This window comes from Pinus tabuliformis, chromosome 3_2, assembly GCF_031772625.1.
Source record: "Pinus tabuliformis cultivar Carrire ecotype Pingquan chromosome 3_2, CPIR1, whole genome shotgun sequence".
Classification (NCBI taxonomy): domain Eukaryota; kingdom Viridiplantae; phylum Streptophyta; class Pinopsida; order Pinales; family Pinaceae; genus Pinus; species Pinus tabuliformis.
Window position 1 is genome coordinate 176,769,842 of NC_142302.1, and position 24,271 is coordinate 176,794,112.

The window sequence follows — 24,271 nt, forward strand, 5'->3', positions numbered from 1 at the left end:
ATAGGAGAGATAATCATCCTGCTACACAATCGTCATGGAGAACACATCATCCAGACCTCACAGGAGAACTAATCATCCTGCTATACAATCGTCATGGAGAACACATCATCCAGACCTCACAGGAGAACTAATCATCCTGCTACACAATCGTCATGGAGAACACATCATCTAGACGTCACAGGAGAATTAATCATCCTGCTACACAATCGTCATGGAGAACACATCATCCAGACCTCACAGGAGAATTAATCATCCTGATTCCTGCTACACAGGAGAGCGAATCATCCTGTCCCACAAGAGAGTGAATCATCTTGTGCCACAAGAGAGCGAATCATCTTGTTCACAGGAGAGCGAATCATCCTGTCCACAGGAGAGCGAATCATCCTGTCCCAGTGTGTACCACCAGGGGAGGGTTAGCCACCTTGTGGTCGTATGTTGCTCTAGTAAGAACCGCAAGCCCCAGAGCTCCTAGAGCTCAATGTATGCAACATGCAGGACCCTTTTACAAGGGTCTCTCGACGACTCCGAGTCGTTCAGGAAAATCACAAATTTGGTCTTTCCTTGGGGCTCTGACAAAGTGTAGTGACCTGTACATCATCTCAGTGCGATGGAGCCTCCTTGCTCATCGACTTACCATATCACCGATAAGGTAGTATCTGATGTCTATTTGCTGGAGCAATCATTGAATACGGGATTCATCAATAATCGAATCCCACCTCTGGTTGTCACAGAGAATCACAATGGTATTCATCATGTGTACTCATTGAAGAGTTTCCACAACCAGGCAACTTCATACGAGGTCATACTCGTATTTATGTATCCGATCTCGGCGGTACTTATAACAACCAATTTCTGCTTCCTGCTCATCCATGATATCGAAGCAGAATCCAAAGAGAACCAACACTAAGAAGTGCTCTAGTGATCCTCCACACTGCCTGCCCAGTCAGCATTCGAATAATCATGCAGTTTTCATATTTTCGGCAGTGTATCTCAATCCATGAGAGATTGTGCCTCAAAGATATCTCAGAGGATTCTTGGCATCAATCCAGTGAGGCTCAACCAAATATGAGCTCACCATGCTAACTGGAAAACATATGTCCGGAGTTCACCATGAACATCAATGTGATTGAGTTTATGAAACTCAGAGGCATTTCCCAAATTTGGTCCGACATCACTACCATATAACTTCTGAAAGTTAATATCCTCGAGGTAGTCACAGGCTTGCAGTTTATCATTCCGCATTCAGAATCCAACTCCCTCTTACTTTTGCAAATGAGAGGGTCTGCACTTGTTAGAAATAGGTCGTCCTTATGAGGTGCTAGTATGAGAGGTCTATCATCCACAACCTTCGAGTAATGGTTTGGATCGGTTTCACTCCTAGTGAATCTCAGCTTCATCAAACAGCTATCAATCCTCTCATGCTACGCCCGGGGTGTTTTGCTTCAAGCCATAGAGGGCTTTCTTCCACCTGTATACATGAGATTCCCATTCATGAATCTCAAACTCCATGGGTTGTTCCAAACCTGTGGACTTGCTACATGAAGGGAATGATCGCCTTGTAAGATTTTCCTTCGGTACATCTCAGACATGTACCTTCATGCTCTTTTTGAATTCAGCCATCCCGGTCACCATCTGACTCACAAACCTCCAATGCTGAGTCAATGGACATGGTTCCCAGTGGACTTGATACAACCCTGAACTCTAAAACATCTTTGAAAAATCTATTTTTCAAACACGTACCTTTCCATCGATGAGTGCCACCCTGAAACCTTAAACTTCCATTTCCAAGATGGACACCAAGTTCTTCTTGTGATCAAGTACATAAAAGAGATTTTGGGGTTCCTTGCTTTCTTTGAAGAGTCGACCATTTCCTTGATGACCTGCATTACTTATCATTCTTCTGATCATTGAAGATGTCCCTGGAATGATTGTTATCTTCATCAAGAGATGTGCTTTGCTATTCGGACACTCCTTTGCATGATGGCCGAACTTATTGCAACCAAGGCATCTGCCTTTCCTTCCACCCTTAAATCTGAACTTCCCAATGAAGTGCTCTTCCGTTGTGCCATTCTGATAATATTCTCTGCTTCCACTTCACCCTTAGCGAACTTAGAAGAGAGATGCGGAACTCATTTGATCCTTTTGTCTTGTCCCTATTGTCTTTGGTGATTGCTCTTTCACTCTTGCTTTGGCATTGTCTTCACCTTATCTCTGATACCATGTTAATTTTAGGTATGTTCTATGCTAGAGCAATTTATTTCAATTTCTTTTCAACATTAGCAATCACATCAGCATAAAATAAACTGCAGATAGAACATAAATATAAATCGCAGAAGACAAGCCAAGACAAGAGGACACAAGATGTGGCGCTAGACAGGGACAAACCCGACAATGTGGGGAAACCCTTGATCAATTCTTATTTTATGTTCTTCAAAGTTCAGCAGAGAAAGTGAGAGATATAGTACATTTACAATAGATGTCAATCACTTTGACTTTTGATATCGGCATGGGATCAGTTGAAGACATATTGCTTCAACTGATTCTCTAAGGTGACTCGTTCACCTATCTTAGTGCTGCATCTCATCTATTTGTTGCACATTACCGTGTGACACCTTGCTGTACTGTCACATTTATTGAACCTTGATGACTGAGCTGCTCTCATTTTCATGCTGCTCCATCATGCTGCATCTTCCATGGTCTTATTCATCATCAAGCTGCCCATGCTCATGATCTCATTCATCATTATGCTGCCCATGCTCATATCATCATGCATCATTATGCTGCCCATGCTCATATCATCATGCATCATTATGCTGCCCATGCTCATATCATCATGCTGCTTATTATGCTGCCCTTGATCTCATACATCATGCTACCCATACTCATATCATCATGCTGCTTATTATGCTCCCTATGATCTCATACATCATGTTCCCTTCCTTCGGAGACAGATGCTCCGGCTATTTCGGCAGTTCCCGGTAGTTTCAGCTTTTTCGGCAGTTCCAACTTTTCCGACAGTTCCAACAGTTCTGGCTTTCTGGCTTTTCCGGCTTTCCCGGTATTTCCGGCGTTTCCGGCATTTCTAGCAGTTCTGGCTTTTCTGGCAGTTTCGGCTTTTCCGACAGTTCTGGCTTTTCTAGCAGTTCCGGCTTTTCCGGCGTTTCCTTGGGATCTCTCCTCCTACTAAAGCCCAAAGACAAGTAGAGAGAGGAAGAGATCCAAGTGTGTGTAGAAATGACTTGAAGTCCTCTTCTATTTATACTAAAACGTAGAGGTTGAATAGACATGACTGTTGGGCTTCTGAGCCTACATAAGTTGCTGGCCGACTTAACAATTTGTCCATAACATAAATAAATTCATAACTTCATAAATACTTATCGGAATTGGATGATCTTTAGATCAATCCTACACCTCTCAATGAGAGGGATGCAATAAAAATATCAGCTGCCATAAATAATATGACCCACATGGAGTTTGGTCCTAGTTGCCAATTTTAACAAATTTACTCAAAAATTTGACTTTGACTTAACCACCAAGGTCTAAGAGCTCAAATTTTCTGAAAATATCCTTTTTCCTTTGGTGGGGGACCTCCTCCAAAAATTGACTTCTCTTCACCCACAAATTTCCAACTCGGAGAGAAATTAATTTCTCTATAATTACTTTTTGACTCAAAATTAATTAATTTTCTAGCTTAGGATTTTTATTTAATTTAGCTAGAAAAATTAATTAATTGACATTAGAGTGGAATCTGGATTAATATTTTTTCCACCCTCAAATATTTTAGCAATGGTGTCTAAGTATGAGGGACCTGTTACTGCTCAAACTAGCTTAATTTCTCTATAATTACTTTTTGATTCAAAATTAATTAATTTTCTAGCTTAGGATTTTAATTTAATTTAGCTAGAAAATTAATTAATTGACATTAGAGTGGAATCTGGATTAATATTTTTTCCACCCTCAAATATTTTAGCAATGGTGTCTAAGTATGAGGGACTTGTTACTGCTCAAACTAGCAAGGGACCTAAAGGGGATCCCTAAAGAGCAAATGCGAGGCCAAGGGCAGCAAATGGAGACTTAGCCCACTGTCACCTCAGCTAAGGCTCCCTTATATTTACGGACTTTCACCGATGGGAGGAGACCCGATAGGAGTCACCAATTGAAGGATAAGTCGATGGATATGAGTGACCTAAATGAACCCTTTCCCAGAAGGGCTTGAAGGATGGAGCTTGTTTGCTTTCTAAGCAAGGTACTATCTATTCTAGGGAAAGGAAGAGAGGATTTGAGGGCTAGGTTATGGGGTAGGACTTGTGAAGGAGTTTCCAAATACCTAAAATCCTTGTTAGAATTGGTATACTAGATGGTTCTTGAATAATGATCTTCCAAAGGAGCGGGACCATACAGGGCCAAGTGGACCCAGTCTAGGGTATGAGGGAGGAATGTAGCAACCAATGATATTCTTACCCTAGACAAGGAGGGGAAAGGATCAAAGAAAGAATTTGCACTTGAAGGTGTTGTTTTGACCCTATGAGGTACTAGCCTTGGGGATGACAGGGCAAGTTTCAATCCCGGAGCTAGGGCTTGGCTTTTCTCCCAACTCCACCGTCGGAATGGCCTCAAAATTGGAGGAGTGTTATAGGAAAGGCCAACGTAGGAGACCCTAGGAGATCAATTTTTTTGATGGCTAGCTTGTCGGGAAATTGATGCCCTAGGTAACCCAACTTGGTTAGACCTAGGAAAAGGTGAAAAAGATGAAGAAATAGATTTAAAGTGACCACCTTTTGATGGATCAATGCCTAATTCCTTTTGGGGATATGGAGTGAAGGGGAACTATGAAGATGGATCTCGTTTCTTGTTTAAGGATGCTCTCAAAGTCAACTTCGTCCAATGTTGTTAAGGGCAATAGAAGAAAAGTGACCTTAAAAGCATTTATACTTCGTTGCAAATGGAGAAGGCTTGTCAAGGTAACTTCGACCTCTAGGACAATTCGTTCATCAAACATGGCCCATACATAGAGACATAATTCCACATTGATGTCGTAAGTGCATGCAACAACTAGCCCTAAAACAATGAAAATCTCATGGTCAATGTATGCAACAAAGTAAAATAAATTAACATAAAATTGTGCTTACATGTAAAAGAATATATCCAACCATCATCACATTTGCAATATAAGAAGCTCCAAGATAAGAAGACCCAATCTAGACATCAAAATTCATCCATGATCCAAAAATATCCTCCAAGGAAAAAATGTGAAATTCTCAAGGGAGAATGATCCAAGTCAAGTGATGATACAAAGTGAATTCATCTAACTCCTATATATACACCCATTATGAGTTTGAATTACCTAATTGGGCCTACATTAGCCCCTAAAATAAAATAATGTGCAAATTAACTAACTTTTGGTGACAAGCCCACCAAACTAGCTCATAAATGAAAAAGTAAGCCTCTCAAGAGGTCAAATAATAATCTATGCATGTTCGTAGGGCCCTCTAAGATGACTAATGGGGTCCATGGGTGCCACAATGAAGAATAAGATGAATAAGATCCTCAAAAGCAGTGGACAAGGGGTATCCAAACAAATCGAAGATGCTTATAGATCGCCGGCAAGGACTAGGATGATGGTGTAGGTGATGCCACGTCATCATGCAAGCCCTGGATCATCTACCAAGTGTATGGTGTAGATCTAGGGCCAGTTGGGCATGATGGATCTGGTGCATCATCCTCGTCCAATAAGTGAGCCATGAGCAATATCTGAATGGCTGTGGGGATCCATGGAGTGCAATCTGCTGCTGTGGAGGCCCATGGCTTTCAACGCTCACCTATATGTGCCAATGTAACCCTCTGGAGGATCAGGACCTCGTATAGGGAGACCAAACCCAAGATGGAACCCATCTGTAATCCTGCATAAGATCCAATGTGTCCCCTAGCCTTCCAGTACAACAAGTCATTTAGAAAAATTGAGTAAATAAGCTTACCTAATCATGGACCACAGGTGGGACTTCATAATGGCCTGCCCTTCCATATGGGCTTCGGGATGTGCTAATGTCTCCTAAACTCCAAATGGGGTTAACCAATAATCCTATTAGGCGGTTTGTACTTCTAAAGGGGATAATATAGACAAGGTACATCCTTTAAGAGGTGGGTGCATGTGACAAATAGGTGAATGAAGTAGGGAATGAGAAGGGGCAGCCCTGGGTCACACGCTGGGGTACAAGGGTAGCTAATAAGAGGGAATGCCACACTTGGGGTTTATAATGTGTAGGAGGGAGAAATCGTGGTACATGAGGTGCCCCGACCTTGATTTTTCCACCCTTCTTTAATGCCTTTTGCATTTTTATGATTTTCTTTGATTAACTGCTCGGGGCTCAAAGGGTCAGAGCATGATGTATAAGATATAGCAGTGAAATCCCCTTTTTAAAGGTGGGGTGGTTCATTGCCCACTAGGGGTTAGGACAATCATGGGTTCCTATATGATGAAGGAGACTCATAAAGTCGGTAGGAACCAGGGTGGTGGCCATGATGATGGGGTAAAGCTCATGTATTGGCTTTTGCCCATGTGCTAAATGTGTTTGTCCTGACCATATTTTGCATTTTGTAGTACATTTTTCTGTTGAGTGTGGCCATATATGCTTTTATCCTTATTTTTAGCTGCATCAACCTCCGGGCTTCATTCTAGGCCATGACCCAACGTGTGGGAAGCAACATGCTAACCCTATGTGGACCTAGTGGAGGAATGTGGACCTAGGTGGGAGAAATGGTGAATGGGGTAAAAATGAATGGAAAGAGGGTAATATAAGCGGATAAGGGAATGGGACCACGCAACAAAAATCAGGTTTCGCGGGAAAAATCGGTTACCTGATTCCTACTGCAGTAAATTGATTTTATTTCACCTACTTGTTAAATTAATTGAACAAGTTACTTGTAGTTTTCTACAACAAATACTGAAATACATACATTGCAGCCTACACCAAATAAAACTGCGGAAACTAAATACAACACAAGAGAGAAATAAACATCACACACAGCGACACAGCTATTTTTGGACAAACGTCCCTGGAAAAACCCAATGCGAGAAAACCAATGCAACATCTGAGGTTTTTATTATTATGCAGTAGTAATTCTGAGTATAATTAGCCAAACTGGCTATCTGATATAGAGAGAAACTGGACAAAACGAAATAGTGAGATGATCTCCCCTGTCCCTGGAAGATCTGGCTTTGATCCGCTGGAAGTGAGCCTCTGCATCCCTCCTGCGTTAGCCTCTGTGCAGAACTGCATCAACCCCATGCAGTCTTTGCGTCACCTCTATTGGGGACTGCACTTCTCTTCCTTCTGACCCTTTGTTGGTTGGAAACTTTAGCTCTTAGCCTCCCAGTCTCACACCCCGGCTTCTGAAACTCAATTTCCTCAGTAGGAATTCGATCTCCCTTCAGGCTCCGCGCTGCATTGCGTTAGCTCTGCGTGCCTAGCATCTACCTCTTTGGACGTCGTTTTGCCCTCTCTCCCTTGTACTCTCTGTCTCATGAAAATGTGAAAATTCCTATACTCAAGGAAACCCTACTTAACAAAACTAAATTTACTTATCCTACTTGATTTTGATATACATTATCAAGTTATTTTCTGAAAAACACTGAAGTAAATTACTTCTGCAGCCTACACCAATTTAATTTGATTACATGAAACAAGAAACTGAGCAAAGAACAAGATACATAGGACACCGTTATTTTTGGACAAAATAGTTCCTGGAAAAATCCAATGCGGGAAAACCAGTGCAACAACTCTGAGAGTTTTATATTATTAAGCAGTAGTTATGAATATAATGCTAGATGCACTCCCGACAATCCAGTTACAGAGAAAAATATAGGCGGGAAACTGAGTGAGATTACCTCACTTCGCCCGATAGTTTCCGACTGATCCGACAACAGAACTGGCAAACGCTCGTCTATCTCTGCGTTGGCCCTGCGTCAGCCTCAGAGGCTCTGTGTCAGCCTTGCACTGTTTCTTCTGCCTCTTGGAGCTTTTGTGTCAACCTCTCTCGACTTTTCTAGCAGCTTCCTGTCAGTTCCAGATCTCTGCGTGAAGGAAACTTCCTTTTTGCGGTGGCCCTTCTGGCTTTGTGTCAACACTGCGTGGTCCCAGACTGGTTCAGCGTCAGTCCCTCTAGGTGTTGTGTTGTCTCCACTTGTGGCTCTCCGCTTCTCTGCCCAATATTCCCGAACTATCCCTGCCCCTTTGCTGCAGAATGATGACTTAGTTTGAATTTCTCAGCTTCCAAGCCCCAAAAATTTCAAACTCTAGATCAATTCGTTCTCTCGGTGTGTTCTTGAATGAACTCCAAGCCTCCTTCTTATACTTTTCTCGTTGAGACTTCAACGACCGAAATTAAGTCTCTAATCAACGACTAAGATTAAAAACTTGACTTGATCCGCTTTCTAGAACATTCTCTCCCATGTTTTGATTAATACCCATTAATACTTTAATTTTCCTAAGTTTAGACTTAGGAATCCCATCAAAAATATTAATTATTTTAATAAAATATAATCCAGGTGGAATTTCACCAAACGGTTTCTATGTTCTTTAGAACTCATGTGCCTTAGCCTCTCCACCAATTTTCATGGCTAGAGCACATCCGATGCTACCAAAAACTAACACTCCCTCTTAGCGAGGAATGTGCTTTAGCAACAATGTCCAACTACATGCTGCTCTGTCTCTGAAACATCACCTTTCCGCACTATTTCTGCCATCAAGATTGTGCTACTGTTGCTATTGTACTGTTCCCCATGACACTGCCACTGCCAATACTGCATTTGTACTACAACTCTATAATATCCCATATCAGGAATATACTCCAAACACAAGCAAACTCCAACCAGAGATGGATTGGGAGGGCATTTACCAGATATGTCGCCTCTAAAAAGGGGACGAGATCCAGAGGCTACCTGGCCCTTTCCAGACTCTGTCTAATAGTATAATAGAAACACACAAGTGGTATAATAATCGAGAATGCTCACAGAGATACAAGTAACAATGATACTAAATGTATTAAATAAACCATAAACAGATACACAAGAAATGCAGAGAGAATGCTAAGCCATTTTTATTATACTGAGTAATAAAATGAGTATAGGAGGTGATCAGGAAGATGGCACCTCTACTTGCACAAGGCAAGTGAAGAAATACACTTAGAATAGCAAAGGAATGGCCCCTCTCCGATCTGCTTGCAAGCTGCTGGGAAAAGTGCTGCGCTGCTGCTGCTGCTAGAAATCAAACGAGGATTTGGGAATACTCCCCTCCTCAAAAAAAGCTGAAACTCTGGAATCAGACTCTACTCAAGAAACCCAGAAAAACCCAGAAAGCTTTCCTGGAATGGCTGGCCCTCGAAAATCATCCCCTTGGGGTTTTGCGCAGTTCCTCACTGCTCTGTGCTGCCACTGAATAGAACCCTCCGAAACTCAACCTAGAACTCTGCCAAACTCCTCCAATATGCAAGAGCTGATCTCTTGCTCAATCCCTCGGCTCAAATCCTCCACAAACCCTCAATCCAGACTGCTCCCAAAAAGAACTGCGTCCCTCTCCCAGTGCTGCGCAGTCCTCCAGAACACTGATAAAACCACTGCTGAAATGCTGAAGATACTGCTGCTGAAATGCCAACGAAAATACCTTGCCCGAGCAGGCACTCGAAGTCCCCCGGGGCTAAGGGTGAGATCTCCGAACGGAGACACTCAATGCACTAAACAGTGCTGCAGACTAGCTAAACAGCTAGCGTGCTCTAAGCCAAAACGACTATCACAAATGCACATAACCGAATGATCAAAATGAGGGGGCTCCTCTCTCTTTTATAGCTTCTGCCTCTCTCAATCCCAATGCTCACCTTCTCCTGCGTGATTCCCCTTTTGCCACGTGTTCCTCCCCTCCTGCGTAGTCCCTCCATGTGTCTGTGTGGGCTCCATTTCTGCGTCCCCCTTTTGGCCCCCTTGGCTCTCCCTTTAAGTCACAACGTTGTGCTACTAGGAAGTGACTTTTATTCTAAAAGTGAGTTATGTCCCCCTTTCTCACTTTTTTATTTACAAAATAACTATAGAAGGCAAAATTTGGCAAAATCGAATATTCCAATTAGCTGGGGCTAATTAGGAATATTACAGTCTCCCCCAACAAAATGTTGCTTGTCCTCAAGCAACTGAAGTGATGGATGCTGTAAGATCTTCTCATTCTCCCAAGTGGCATCCTCATCCGGCAAATTCTTCCACCTCACCAAAAATTTCCGGACCGTCCTGCTCTGCAGCTGCCTCTCCTTGGTATCAATGATAGCCTCCGGCTGCAATACCAAATGCCTCTCATCATCCATAGGTGGTAGCTCATCTGTCACTGTTACCTGCTGCCCCAATGCCTTTTTCAGGCATGATACATGAAAAATGCTATGAATCTTGCTGCTTTGGGGCAACTCCAACTCATATGCAACCTGTCCAATCTTGCGTATCACCTTGTATGGCCCATAAAAGCAGGGCTTGAGCTTCCTAGCCCCCTTCTGCTTCAGTGACGACTGTCGGTATGGCTGTAATCGTAGGTAGACCATGTCCCCCACCTCAAACTGCCTCTCTACCCGACCCCTGTCGGCATACAGTGTCTACTGGTTCTACGCTATAGCCATGTTATCCTTGAGAGATCGAAGGATATCCCGACTCTCTTAGATCCAAATCTTGGCTCTAGGAGCCCTGCTGTCACTAAACATCAAGTCAACAAAAGATAAAGGACGATACCCATATAAGGCATAGAATGGTGACATACCAATGGATATGTGATGTGAAATATTGTAGCAATACTCCCCCAGATGCAGCCACTTCAGCCATGCTCGCTACTACCCACTGACATAGTTACGCAAGTAGCCCTCCAGCCACTTGTTAACTATATCTGTCTGCCCATTCGTCTGTGGGTGATAACTGGTACTCGGAGTCAACTCCGTCCCCACCAACCGGAAAAGTTCTTGCCAAAACCCGCCCATGAAACGGTTGTCCCTGTCACTGACGATGGTCTTAGGAAGACCATGTAGCCTGAAGATCTCCCTGAAGAATAGCTCGGCCACCTGTGCTGCTGTGTAGTGTGCGGATATGGCAAAGAAATGCGCTTACTTTGTCAGTCGGTCTACGACAACAAAGATACTATCCTTGCCCTATACCGTGGGCAATCCTGTGATGAAGTCCATCGAAATGCTCTCCCATTTCCCCTCCGGAATGGGTAGCGGCTGCAATAAACCCGCGGGATGGCTCATCTCTCCCTTGTTCCGCTGGCAAACATCGCACTCCGTAATATGCCGGCGTACGTCCTCCTTGAGGCCCTTCTAGGAGAACCTCTCTCTAATGGCCATGTAGGTTTTGGTAAACCCCTGATGGCTTGCCAATGGTGAATCATGTGATGCCTGGAGTATCTTCTTCTTGAGCTGAGACCCCTTAGTCAAGAAGATCCGATCCCTGTAATAGATGATCTCGTAGATCACCCTGAACCTGTCATCTGCCACCTGCCCGTCCAGAATCTCACATGCAAACCTGTCCTTGGAGTACTCTACTAAGAGTCGAGCCCTCCAGTCTGTATCCAAGCTCATAAGAGACAACGTGGCTGGTCTACGTGAAAGGGCATCTGCTACCACGTTGTTCTTACCCTTGACATACTTAATGTCAAAGTCATATGCTTGGATCTTACTGATCCACTTCTGCTACCTCTCCTGCAACTGCTTCTGCTCCAAAAAGAACTTGAGGCTGTTGTGATCAGTCCTCACCCTGAACCTGTTCCCCACCAAATACTGCCGGTACTTAGCCAATGCATGCATGATGGCCAGCATCTCCTTGTCATATATAGAATACAACCTCTCGTGCGGAAGGAGCTTCCGGCTCTCAAAGGCTATAGGGTGACCTCCTTGCGTCAATACTACGCCGATGCCCTCTCCTGACGCATCACACTCCAAAACATATGGCTGCGTAAAATCTGGCAATGCAAGCACTGGGCAGCTGCTCATAACCTCCTTGAGCCTATCAAAGGCTCGCTGCACTGTATCCGTCCAACTGAATGCCCCCTCCCTCATCAAATCTGTCAGGGGTGCAGCAAGTTGTGAGAAACCTTTGACGAACTTCCGGTAGTAAGTACAAATGCCAATGAATCCTCGAAGTTCTGTCACGTTTCTCGGCTTCGGCCAATCTCTGATGGCCCTAATATTCTTCTCGTGGACCCTTACTCTGTCCACTCCAATGATGTATCCCAAGTATAACATCTCCGTCCACCCGAACTCACATTTGGAGAGCTTGGCATAGAACTGCTGCTCCTCCAAGATGCGTAATATTGTCTCAGTATGCTGGAGATGCTCCTCCCACGTCCTGCTGTAAATGAGTATATCATCAAAGAACACCAACACAAACTTCCTCAAGTGACTACAGAAGATGTGATTCATGCAAGACTGGAATGTAGCTGGGATGTTGGTTAGCCCGAAGGGCATCACCAAAAACTCAAAGTCCCCATAGTGACATTTGAAGGCGGTCTTGGGAATGTCCTGCTCCCTCACGCGAATTTGATGGTACCCTGATCTCAAATCAATCTTTGAGAAGAACCGTGCTCCTCTCAACTCATCCATCAACTCATCGATCCTGGGTATGGGGTACCTGTTCTTCAGTGTCCTCTTGTTCAGGGCCTTGTAGTCAATGCACATCCTCAATGTACCGTCCTTCTTCTTCACCAACACCACAGAAGAAGCAGAAGGACTCGTGCTCGGTCGGATGTGCCCAAGAGCTAGCAACCCCTGAATGGCACACTCTATCTCGTCCCGATAGGCCTTGGGATGCCTATAGGGGGTAGTAATCACTGCCTGTATGCCCTGCTCAAGCTCAATTGTGTGCTCAAACCCCCGGTCCGGTGGTTGACCTGACGGAATCTCCCCAAATAATATGGCATACCGGTTAAGGATGGACTCTATCTCCGGGTGCACTGTCTGCCCTGTAGTCCCTGCCTTCGATGCATGCAGCTCTACGGCCCACTCTATGCCTCCCTTTCGAAGACTGCGTCCATCCGATGAGCCGAAACAGTCTGAGGCGGATACGTATGTTGTCCCCGTATCTTCTCATGCCTCCATGTCTTCTCATCATCCCACTCCATCTCTAGGGTCTTCCAATCTGTCGTGACCTTCCCTAGAGTGATGAGCCATTGAACACCCAGTATCATGTTGGTGTCCGGAATATCGACCACGAAAAAGTGGTCAGTCAATGTGTAGGTGCCCATCGTCACTGAAAGCTCTCGAACATATCGAGCACATGTCATGGTCTGATCTCCTGGGACCAAGACTGAAAACCCATTGAAGCTCTCTGTCTGTATGCCTCTCCGCTCAACCATCTATGCATCGATGAAGTTGTGGGTCACCCCACTGTCAACCAAAACTGACACTTGCTGGCCACGTACCGTCCCTCGTACGCGTAGCGTCAGATACTTGGGAACTCCTTGCAACGTGGCAAGGGCCCCTCCGGTGGGTGCAAAAGATGCACCACCTGCTGTTGGCGGTGGAGGTGGCAAAGGTCCCTGTCCATCATGGCTATCTCCTGCCTCCACACCATCCTCGTCATCCTCTTCTCCACTGCTCTCGGAGAAAACCTCAATGAAATGTGCCTTGCCAGCAGCACATCTATGTTCTGGTGCCCATGGCTCCTGACATGTGAAGCACAACCACTTCTTCTTCAGCTCCCTCTTGACATCATCGTCAATCTGCACTCGTCCTGGATTCCCCTTGTGAGGTGGAATCCTCACATCCTTCCCCTTAGACTGGAAAGTCTGTCTCTGGGGGTAAGGTGTTTGGGTCCTGGGTAAGACATCCTGTAGGTCTCGGGTCCTGCTGATAGCAACCTGAAGGGTGGTCGGTCTAGCGGATCTGGCTAGACCCCGAAGTGGCTCTGCTAACCCCTCAACATGCATATAGATCCTTCGTGCCGTGGATAGATCTAGCACCATCATTGAGACCCTCAAGAAATCTGCAATGTAGGTCTCTGGGCTCCCTGTCTGTTTGAGCCTTGTCAGCTCAACAAAATGCTGCTCTGGATCCCTCCGATCAAATCGCTCCATCAATCTCCTGGTGAACTCGGCATATGTCGTCACCACGGAGTGTCCTAGTTAACCATCCCATGAAACCACCAATCCTGGGCCTCACCATCCAAATGCAATGTCGCCACCTTGATGACCTCTGTCTCCGACATCTGGTTAGGCTAGAAATAAATGTCTAGCTTCTCCACCCAAGACTTTGCCGAACTGTTTGATGAGCCATCAAACGTAGACAAGTGGAATCTACTCGCTGCACGGTGGGTGTCACCATCATGATAATGTTGGTACCCTCTGTGATGGTCGCGGGGTCTACTATCCCGCTGGAGTTGAACAAAATCACGGAATGAGAGGCTTCCCTGAACTCCTGCCCATAGGCCTGGTACTCTGCAAAATAATCATCCATGTGCCCAGGCTCTGCCTCCTGCTGGGCTATGGTCCCCGTGTCTGCTCCTAAGAAAGTGGGCATGTTAGAGCGTGTAGGGGCATGTGAGGCCACCTGCTGCGCAATATCACGCTGCTCTGGAAAATGGTGGGATGCACTCGATCCCTCACCAACCTGGAAAACCTGTGGGCTCTCACGCTGTCTGGCCTCTACTGTCATGAATCTCTGCTCCATCACCTCAATCTGCCTCGACAGATCCTGCACTGATTTGAGGAGCATATTCGCAAATCTCTTCCTGTCATCATCTGCCATTGGAGCCTCCTGCTCTACGCCCGCCACAGGCTCCCCCTGTTCTGCGTCCACCACCGGAACACAGTGTCGCTCTCCGTAGGTATTCTCCAACCTATGCCCAGCGTCTCTGTATCTCCGACCTCTGTAACAGATATAGGGTTTTTCCCTCGGTGTCATAGATTGCTAGTTCCACAGGCTGAGCCAGATCTATGCTCTGATACCACTGTAATATCCCATATCAGGGATATACCCCAAACACAAGCAAACTCCGACCAGAGATGGACTGGGAGGGCATTTACCAGATATGTCGCCTCAAAAAAGAGGACGAGATCCGGAGGCTACCTGGCCCTTTCCAGACTTTGTCTAAGAGTATAATAGAAACACACAAGTGGTATCATAGTCGAGAATGCTCACAGAGATACAAGTAACAATGATTATATGTATCAAATAAACCATATGGCATAAACAGATACACAAGAAATGCAGAGAGAATGCTAAGCCATTTTTATTATACTGAGTAATAAAATGAGTACAGGAGGTGATTAGGAAGATGGCACCTCTACTTGCACAAGGCAAGTGAAGAAATACACTTAGAATAGCAAAGGAATGGCCCCTCTCTGATCTGCGTCCAAGCTGTTGGGAAAACTGCTGCACTGCTGCGGTTGCTAGAAATCAAACGAGGATTTGGGACTACTCCCCTCCTCAGAAAAAGCTGAAACTCTGGAATCGGACTCTACTCAAGAAACCCAGAAAAATCCAAAAAGCTTTCCTGGAATGGTCGGCCCCCGAAAATCACCCCCTTGGGGTTTTGCGCAGTTCCTCACTGCTCTACGCTACCACTGAATAGAACCCTCCGAAACACAGCCCAGAACTCTGCCAAACTCCTCCAATATGCAATAGCTGATCTCTTGCTCAATCCCTCGGCTCAAATCCTCCACAAACCCTCAATCCAGACTGCTCCCAAAAAGAACTACGTCCCTCTCCCAGTGCTGCACAGTCCTCCAGAACACTGATAAAATCACTACTAAAATGCTGAAGATACTGCTGCTGAAATGCCAACGAAAATACCTTGCCCGAGCAGGCACTCGAAGTCCCCCAGGGCTAAGGGTGAGATCTCCGAACGGAGACACTCAATGCACTAAACAGTGCTGCAGACTAGCTAAACAGCTAGCATACTCTAAGCCAAAACGACTATCACAAATGCACATAACCGAATGATCAAAACTAGGGGGCTCCTATCTCTTTTATAGCTTCTGCCTCTCTCAATCCCAATGCTCACCTTCTCCTACGTGATTCCCCTTTTGCCATGTGTTCCTCCCCTCCTACACAGTCCCTCCATGTGTCTGCGTGGGCTCCATTTCTGCGTCCCCCTTTTGGCCCCCTTGGCTCTCCCTTTAAGTCACAACGTTGTGCTACTAGGAAGTGACTTTATTCTAAAAGTGAGTTATGTCCCCCTTTCTCACTTTTTTTATTTACAAAATAACTATAGAAGGCAAAATTTGGCAAAATCGAATATTCCAATTAGTTGGGGCTAATTAGGAATATTACAAACTCCCTCTCAAATGCGGCATCTGCTATGCTGCTAGCATAGCACTGCCACTGCTAACACTGCATTTGTACTGCAACTCAGTTGCTGAGAGAAGCAACTAGAAAACACCCAAAATTACTGAACTAATTGTGTTTTAGCATAATACCATGTGAATGTTGGAATCTGACTGCTACTGGTCTCTAAGCCTCTGAATCTTTTGTGCTGCTGACTTCTGCACTATGCCATCTGCACTGCTGCCAACCTTGCTCTACACTGATGAGTGTCTGGTTTGAGGCTATTGCATCTGTCTCTCCAACCAACAACCCATTGCATCATCTGACACTAAGTCCATCTCGCTACTGCCGGATCTCGGGCTCCCATAGCAAGGAATTGATCCAAGAGGTGGGTTCCTCAAGGATCCTACCCACATGTAGTCCTCCAGACTACAGTTTTATATCACCCCATTTCCCTCCTAGAGATGCGTGGGCACTCGTGGCAAACTCATCTTCGTCAATTTTTGCTAAAGCAACTTTAGGATCATGTTTCTCATCCTTATCTTTTTGCTTCAAAGGACATTGGGATGCAAAGTTGCCATCTCACCACATCTGTTTCACCTTCGGAATGTCCTTCTTCCACTTCTGCTTTTTTTGTCCCTTTGATGCTAGAGCTGCATTCTCCTCCTCCTCCTTGGTCTTCGTGCCACTCCCACTGCTACCATTGAGGTTGACCTTAACTAAATCCCTCATTAATTCTTCCTATTGAACGGTTGCTCACATCTCCTCCCATGAAGGTAGTCTTTCCCTTAAAATATACTTTGGACGAAGACTTGCCATTCATCTGAGACTCCATTCAGGGCCATCCTTACCATCGCGGTAGACTGAGGAGTAGAATCAACTGCAGCAAGCTGGTCTCTAGTGTCCTGAAGACGTTGAATATAGGAGTTAACCCCTTCTCCCTTCTGCATCAATGTTTGCTGCAACTTTTGTTCTAAGTACATCTTCCGTTGTTCGGAAGAACCTTCATATAGTGAAGACATAGCTTCCCACATTTCTCGGGCTATATCTTTGCCCTGCAAGTGGGAGACCACATGATCTCGAACTCCATCGAGTATATACCTCTTCACCTTTGCTTGCTCGGCCTTGTACTTCTTCTGATCATTGTCCGCGGGAACAACCACAACACTCTTGACGTAAGCTTCGAGATTGTACTCCTCCAGAACAACTAAGATTCTGGTCTTCCATATGACATAGTTGGAAGCTCCTTCCAACTTGTCCTGATCTTTGAGCCCATGTGATGCCATCTCACCCAAACTGTCGAATTGACTCCTCTAGTCACTGCACAACACTGGTCTACTGCCCAACAAGTGAAAAATTCGAACTTTTGGCGAGAAAAGTCCTATGAGGAGAAAATTCCCCTTCTATGTGTCTTCGCTCTTTTTCGACGGATTTTTGCCCCGACAGAAATTGCACCCTTCAAGCATTGTGCTGAGGCTCTGCGTCAGTCCCTCTGCCTCTGCAAGCTCGCAAACCGGAAATCATACCTCTCTGTCAACTCTCTCAGAGAGAGATTTCCTCCGTATCTCTGCTTTCCCGGCAAGGACTGCGCAATCCCTTCAAGGGGATTTGAATTGCTGCCAAATGCAGCTATTGACCTCTCTGCTTAACGCTGGATCCGCTCTCCCTGTTTCAAAATCAAGGCTCTGATACCATGTGAAAATGCCTATACTCAAGGAACCCCTACTGCAACAAAATAGAATTTACTTCTTCTACTTGATTTTAATATACATTATCAAGTTATTTTCTGAAAAATATTGATGTAAATAACTGTTGTAGCCTACACCAATTTAATTTGATTACTTGAAACAAGAAACTGAGCAAAGAACAAGATACATCGGACACCGTTGTTTTTGGACAAAATAGTCCCTGGAAAAACCCAATACAGGTAAACCGGTGCAACAACTTTGAGGGTTTTATATTATTAAGCAATAGTTCTAAATAAACGCTGGATGCCCTCCTGACAATCTAGCTACAGAGAAAAATATAATGGCAAAAAACTGAGTGAGATTACCTCACTTCACCCAACAGTTTCCGGCTGATCTGGTAGCAGAATTGGAAAACCCCCGGTTATCTCTACGCTGTCCCTGTGTCAGCCTCAGAGGCTCTGCGTTAGCCTTGCGCTATCTCTTCTGCCTCTTGGAGCTTCTGCATCAACCTCCCCCGACTGTTCTGGCAGCTCCTCGACAGTTCTAGATTTCTGTGTGAAGGCAACTTCCCTCCTTGATGGCCCTTCTGGCTCTGTGTCAAGACTGTGTGGGCCCAAACTGCCCAGCGTCAATCCCTTTAGGTGTTGCGTTGCCTCCATTGGTGGCTGTCTACCTCTCTGCCTAGTATTCCTGAACTATCCGTTCCCCTCTACTGCAGAATGGTCACTTAGTTCGAATTTCTCAGCTTTCAAGCCCCAAAAATTTCGAACTCTAGATCAATTCATTCTCTTGGTGTGTTCTTGAATGAAACCCAAGCCTCCTTCTTATAATTTTCACGTTGAGACTTCAAAGGCCGAGATTAAGTCTCTAATCAACAACTAAGATTAAAAACTTGACTTGATCTGCTTTCTAGAACATTCTCACCCATATTTTGATTAATACCCATAAATACTTTAATTTTCCTAAGTGTAGACTTAGGAACTCCATTAAAAATATTAATTATTTTAATAAAATACAATCCGGGTGGAATTTCACCAAACGGTTTCTAGGTTCTTTGGAACTCATGTGCCTTAGCCTCTCCACCAATTTTCATTGCTAGAGCACATCCGATGCTACCAAAATCTAACAGAAAACTCCCCACTGGATACTAACTTTGCCCCACTGCAAAAGATCACTTAGAATTTTTCTCCTGGCAACTGTTGTGCTTCAGAAATTCGATCTTCTGATCTCCGCTTGATGTGTTCTCCAAGTGCCCATCGATGTCCTTCTTATAATCTTCCAGTTAAGAACCAACTACCTAGATTAGATTTTAATCAATAGCTCAGATCATTTGGACTCGATCTCCATCTTCTTCTAGAAGTTTCACCCGTAGTTAGATTAATACCCTTTAATTATTTAATTTCTTAAGTTTAGACTTAGGCACCCACTAAAAATAATTGATTATCTTAATAAAACTGTCTCCAGGTGGAATTTTCTAAAATGATTTCTGGGTATTGGAGAATGCATGTATCCTAGCCTCCCTGCAAATTTTGAGGCTTAGAGCACATTTGATGCTATCAGAAATCAACAACTATAATCTAAGGTTAATTCCTAAAAGGGGTCTAGGGGTCAAAAGCACAGACCTAGCCCATTCTTTCCGTCGAATCCCCCCATTAATCCATTCTCAGAAGTGTCCATAATAAGCAAACTACAATACTTAATTTCCAAATGACAAGGCATACCTTTAGATTCAGGAGGCCCACCTTCAAACATATGATCATGGCAGATGGGCGAGGGACCCAATCACTGGCTTAGGTGGCGGAGAAAATGGCACAATGAGCTAGCTGGTGGCTGCAAGGGGTTGCTTGCTGACGACTTGAGGACCATCTAGGAGAAAAATTTCTCTTGGGGATATTACCCACAAAATAGTGGGTAATAGGACCATGCACTAAAATATTTTTTACATCAGATATTGCAATTAATTCAACCCTCAAAGGGGGAATACACATTTACACATAGACCCAGTGTTGATAATATCGGTATCGGGAAAATATCGGCGAGGGTCCGGAAAATATCTTATCGGCAATATCGGCGCAAATATCGGCAAATATCGGCAAGCATAAAAAATGCATAATATATTCATTTTTTTCAGATTTCTAAACATATAAAGCAATAACAACATGAACTAAACACATTGGCACATAAATATGAAGAAGGCATTGATATATATGATGTCAAATAGAAATGATACATCAAACTTCAAGGCAAAACTTTCAGAACTAACACAACTATTAACCCTTGCATTATGATCTATCCTAGACAGGTGAAACCAAGACATAATAAATGCATAATTAAAGAAAAACAATAGATGTTACCTACATAGTTTCCAATTTGTATTGACTGTGATGTTAATAGTAAATACTCTCCATTCATTTTTGTAAATATACTTCTTTTCAAGGGTGGGGTCTTTAGCAGTTGAACTGAGTCTAACATAAAATGCAGTTACCAATGCAATCTCCTCCAATCAAACATGATCAATTGATCTATAGCTAAGTAAGAAATATTTGTTAGTGATTGATCTATAGCTCTTTAATAGCGCACCTAATCACTAACAAATATTTCTTACTTAGCTATAGATCAATTGATCATGTTTGATTGGAGGAGATTGCATTGGTAACTGCATTTTATGTTAGACTCAGTTCAACTGCTAAAGACCCCACCCTTGAAAAGAAGTATATTTACAAAAATGAATGGAGAGTATTAACATCACAGTCAATACAAATTGGAAACTATGTAGGTAACATCTATTGTTTTTCTTTAATTATGCATTTATTATGTCTTGGTTTCACCTGTCTAGGATAGATCATAATGCAAGGGAGTCGAGGCAGAACTTTCAGAACATTCTATGCTTCCTTTATAAATATGCTGTAGTTCGTCTCTCATTAATATTTTTTCACAATTGAAAGTTATTAGGCACACGTTCTCACTAGGGCTTGGGAAGTCTGCACCGGTTGTGACCAAGCCTACTTCAGTTGAAGGTAATTACGCAAAGCTGACTCTGTTATTAACTTATTATTTTGCCTACAAAAAGCAGGACGTCTTGACTCTTGACTGTAATGGACATTTGGAAAACAAGGTTCCAATTTCTATTCCTTTGAAGAAACCTGCTATCGGTATGTTGACTTAATGAGATGCAAGCTGAGGGACCTGTCAGGTTTTCAGAAGGCCAGGCAAGAAAATAACTTTACATATAAACTGCTCACTTATCATGGAGTATTCTACCAGAAATTGCTGTGAAATGCAATCATTGGTAAAAGCGAAATGTTAGGGTGAATTTAATCTTATCTACCACCACTGCAGCAGAGGAAGTGCACCCTATAAAAGAAAAGCCACCAACAGCATCCAAAACAGATTCCAAAAATAAAGCTGTTGTTAGGCATCATCTGGTCCATCTTTAATCTTATCATCCATCAAATAAAACTGTATGTAAAATGTTTTTACAAGTATGAAACCATACAGTTGAAAAAAAACAAATTAATCCTTGGATTTGTTAAAAACAGAGACTGAATGCCATTTATATTTCTTCTCTAGCTAGCTTTAATGCCATTGTGCATAGAAATATTAGAAAACCACAGTGAAATTTCTCTACAGACATTTCCTGTTCTGGTGTATCAGTGCTCTAGAATACATGTGAAGTTTATTTCACAGGATTTTAATACTCTCAGTTAATACTTATATGGTTTCTGTCTACACTGACAGTTCAGCTTCAAAAAACGAAATGTAACACTGGCAACGCAGACAGACTCTCAGCATTCATTCCATACGCAGTCACATACTTGATGGCCACTACCTCAAACATCGTCACAGTCCAGGCATCGTTGTGAGGAGAAGAGTCATAGTGATACAGTCTCGACATGATTGTAACAAGTAAAAGGGTTTGGATCTGTCTCTAAGCAACCCCGACATAATCTCTAAGCACTGCTACAGTCTCGAGTCCAGATAATGGACGTGCGGGCAGCCAAATAATGGACGGGCAGACAGATAATGGACGTGCGGGTTGGTGTCGGATTCATACCTGTTCTTGGCAGCCAAACCCTCCTTCGCAGCGTCTCCAGCTCTCACAAAAACGAAATGACGTGAAACCACAAACTAAAAAACCAATTTATACAGGCCGCCGGCGATATTTTAGAAAATATCGCCGAAATATCGCAAATCTCGCGCGAAATTCAAAACAGGCAAATATCGCGATTTTTTGGGGGCGATATTTCGGCTCGCCGAAAATATCGCGATATTTGCGAATATCGCCGATATTTCGGCGATATTATCAACACTGCATAGACCCTTAACATTACCCAATTTTGACAAAATATGATCTAGTATAGATCAAGTGGTTTGTAATAAAATAATTTAGCTAAATGTGCTTAAATTATTCTCAAACACACTTTCACAAAGACTCGATATAACACTAGGACTCACCTAAGATTTTGTCAAGACTCAAGAGATTCCAACCTAGCTTTGGGGTTTACGCTGGAAGAAAAACTTTGCTGATTATCCATGTTAGAAACACACTTAATTCGAGGAGGTTAAAAAAAATTCCTAGGATGAAATCCCTTGCCAAAATCAGAGGCTTACCTAGGCGGTGTTACATAAATAAACAGTCATACTAGCATCATTTACAATATAACTTGTAGAAATTGGGTTTACAATGATAAATGACGACTTTGAACTTTGAAAAAATATCTTCATGTCTTTGCATTCTGCTTCGTTGGACTGTTGACAAAGTGTGGTCAACAGAGTGCATCCCATCCCAAAAGTCATGTGTCCTCGCAATGTGGATGCCTAATCATCAAGCAAAGTATCCTCAAACCCAATTTCATAAGGGTGCCCACATCATCATCCAAAGCATCAAATAGAGGATGTCATCATTCTAGGGCATGACATCATCATGGTAAACAATGTACATCCTCCTCCAAAGGGGTCCCATGTCATCATCATCAAACCTCCTTAAAAGAAGGGAACACCAACCAAGAGGGCACAATGCCACCCTTGGGTGTCGTACCATCTCAAGGGTACATCTTCTCTCAAGGTGACATCCTAGCATTGACAAACAATGTCCAAGATCCAGGTGGTGGGGAAGGATGTCATCAACTGTGGCAAGTCATCCTAAGGTCAATGCTCCTCCATAAGTGCTCTACATCTTTTGTCAAGGTGCCTTGTGTCATCATCAAAGGCACTGGACATCCTCTTTGAAATGTTGGAGAAGCATCATAGAATCCCTCAGGGGATGGCAGTTGTACATAGGAGCAATATCTAACAAATATTTGAAAAATCAAGCGAGATCAACATCTTGGGTGCAAGAGTCATGAGAGTATCAAAGTGAGCTATATTCAATGTTCAAGCCACCAAAGTACTTCACACAAGCATCACCTTCAAATGCTAAAAGGTGTGCAGAAACTGCACTTCTGAAGATTAACAGATATTTGTAACTGTCTGCAACTTTAAAGCATAAACATCAACATTACTACATGATCGTTCAAATGTCCCGCTAGCTTATGATTGTACGCAAATTACCATGCTGGTATGGGCGGGGCATCACATGGCCCTATTAGGTGCTTCCAAATGTAAGGGTAGGAATAGTTTCTAGGCTGAACCTTTTAGAAGAGAGGTGTAGGGATAGTTGTTATGGACTGGGGTTTACTTCATGAATGGTGTCATGGCCTTCTGAGTTGGGTATCTGTGGATCATAGTAGGGTGCTTTCTGGCAAAGTGCATCCTAGGAGAATTTTTTTCTCTTAGGGTTACCCAAACATGTGGGTGGGTAACAATCACCATACTGCCTAGTGCTGTGGTTGGATAAGAGATTGTAGCATTTTCTCTATATCAATTTTTAGTGTCCTGTTTTCCTTGATGCTAACTAGTTCACATATTCTATTCTATTTCTATTTCTATGATGTACCAAATGTCTGGGTAGAATAGTGTCAAAACATGGTTGCACTAATGATTGAGGCTATTTCTCTAAAGAAGATTTCTTGCCCTCTTTTCCTTGATCCTAACTAGTTCATGAATTAATTATAATTTTGACCATCCATATATGTGGGTAGAATATTATCAACCCATGAGACCATCAAGGGCCTGCTTCATTAAACCACCTATGACAAATGTGCACTCCATTTCCCAGCATCACCCTGTTTGCATGATGTGTCATGGAATTCCGAACCTAAATTGGAAAGTCTATAGCTTATGCAAGTATAAGATTGCATAAAAAATCATATTAAATTGCAATCATAAAAACGCTGCATGTTCCCTTTCCAAGTATTTGATGGAGT

The 24,271-nt window shown here is 43.5% G+C and overlaps 1 protein-coding gene across 1 annotated transcript in view; it reads left to right on the forward strand.

Annotated features, from left to right (window-relative positions):
* Positions 1–24,271, forward strand: part of LOC149180364 (endoribonuclease Dicer homolog 3a-like) — a 401,075-nt gene that overhangs the window by 205,732 nt on the left and 171,072 nt on the right. The gene's annotated exons all lie outside the window — the stretch shown is intronic.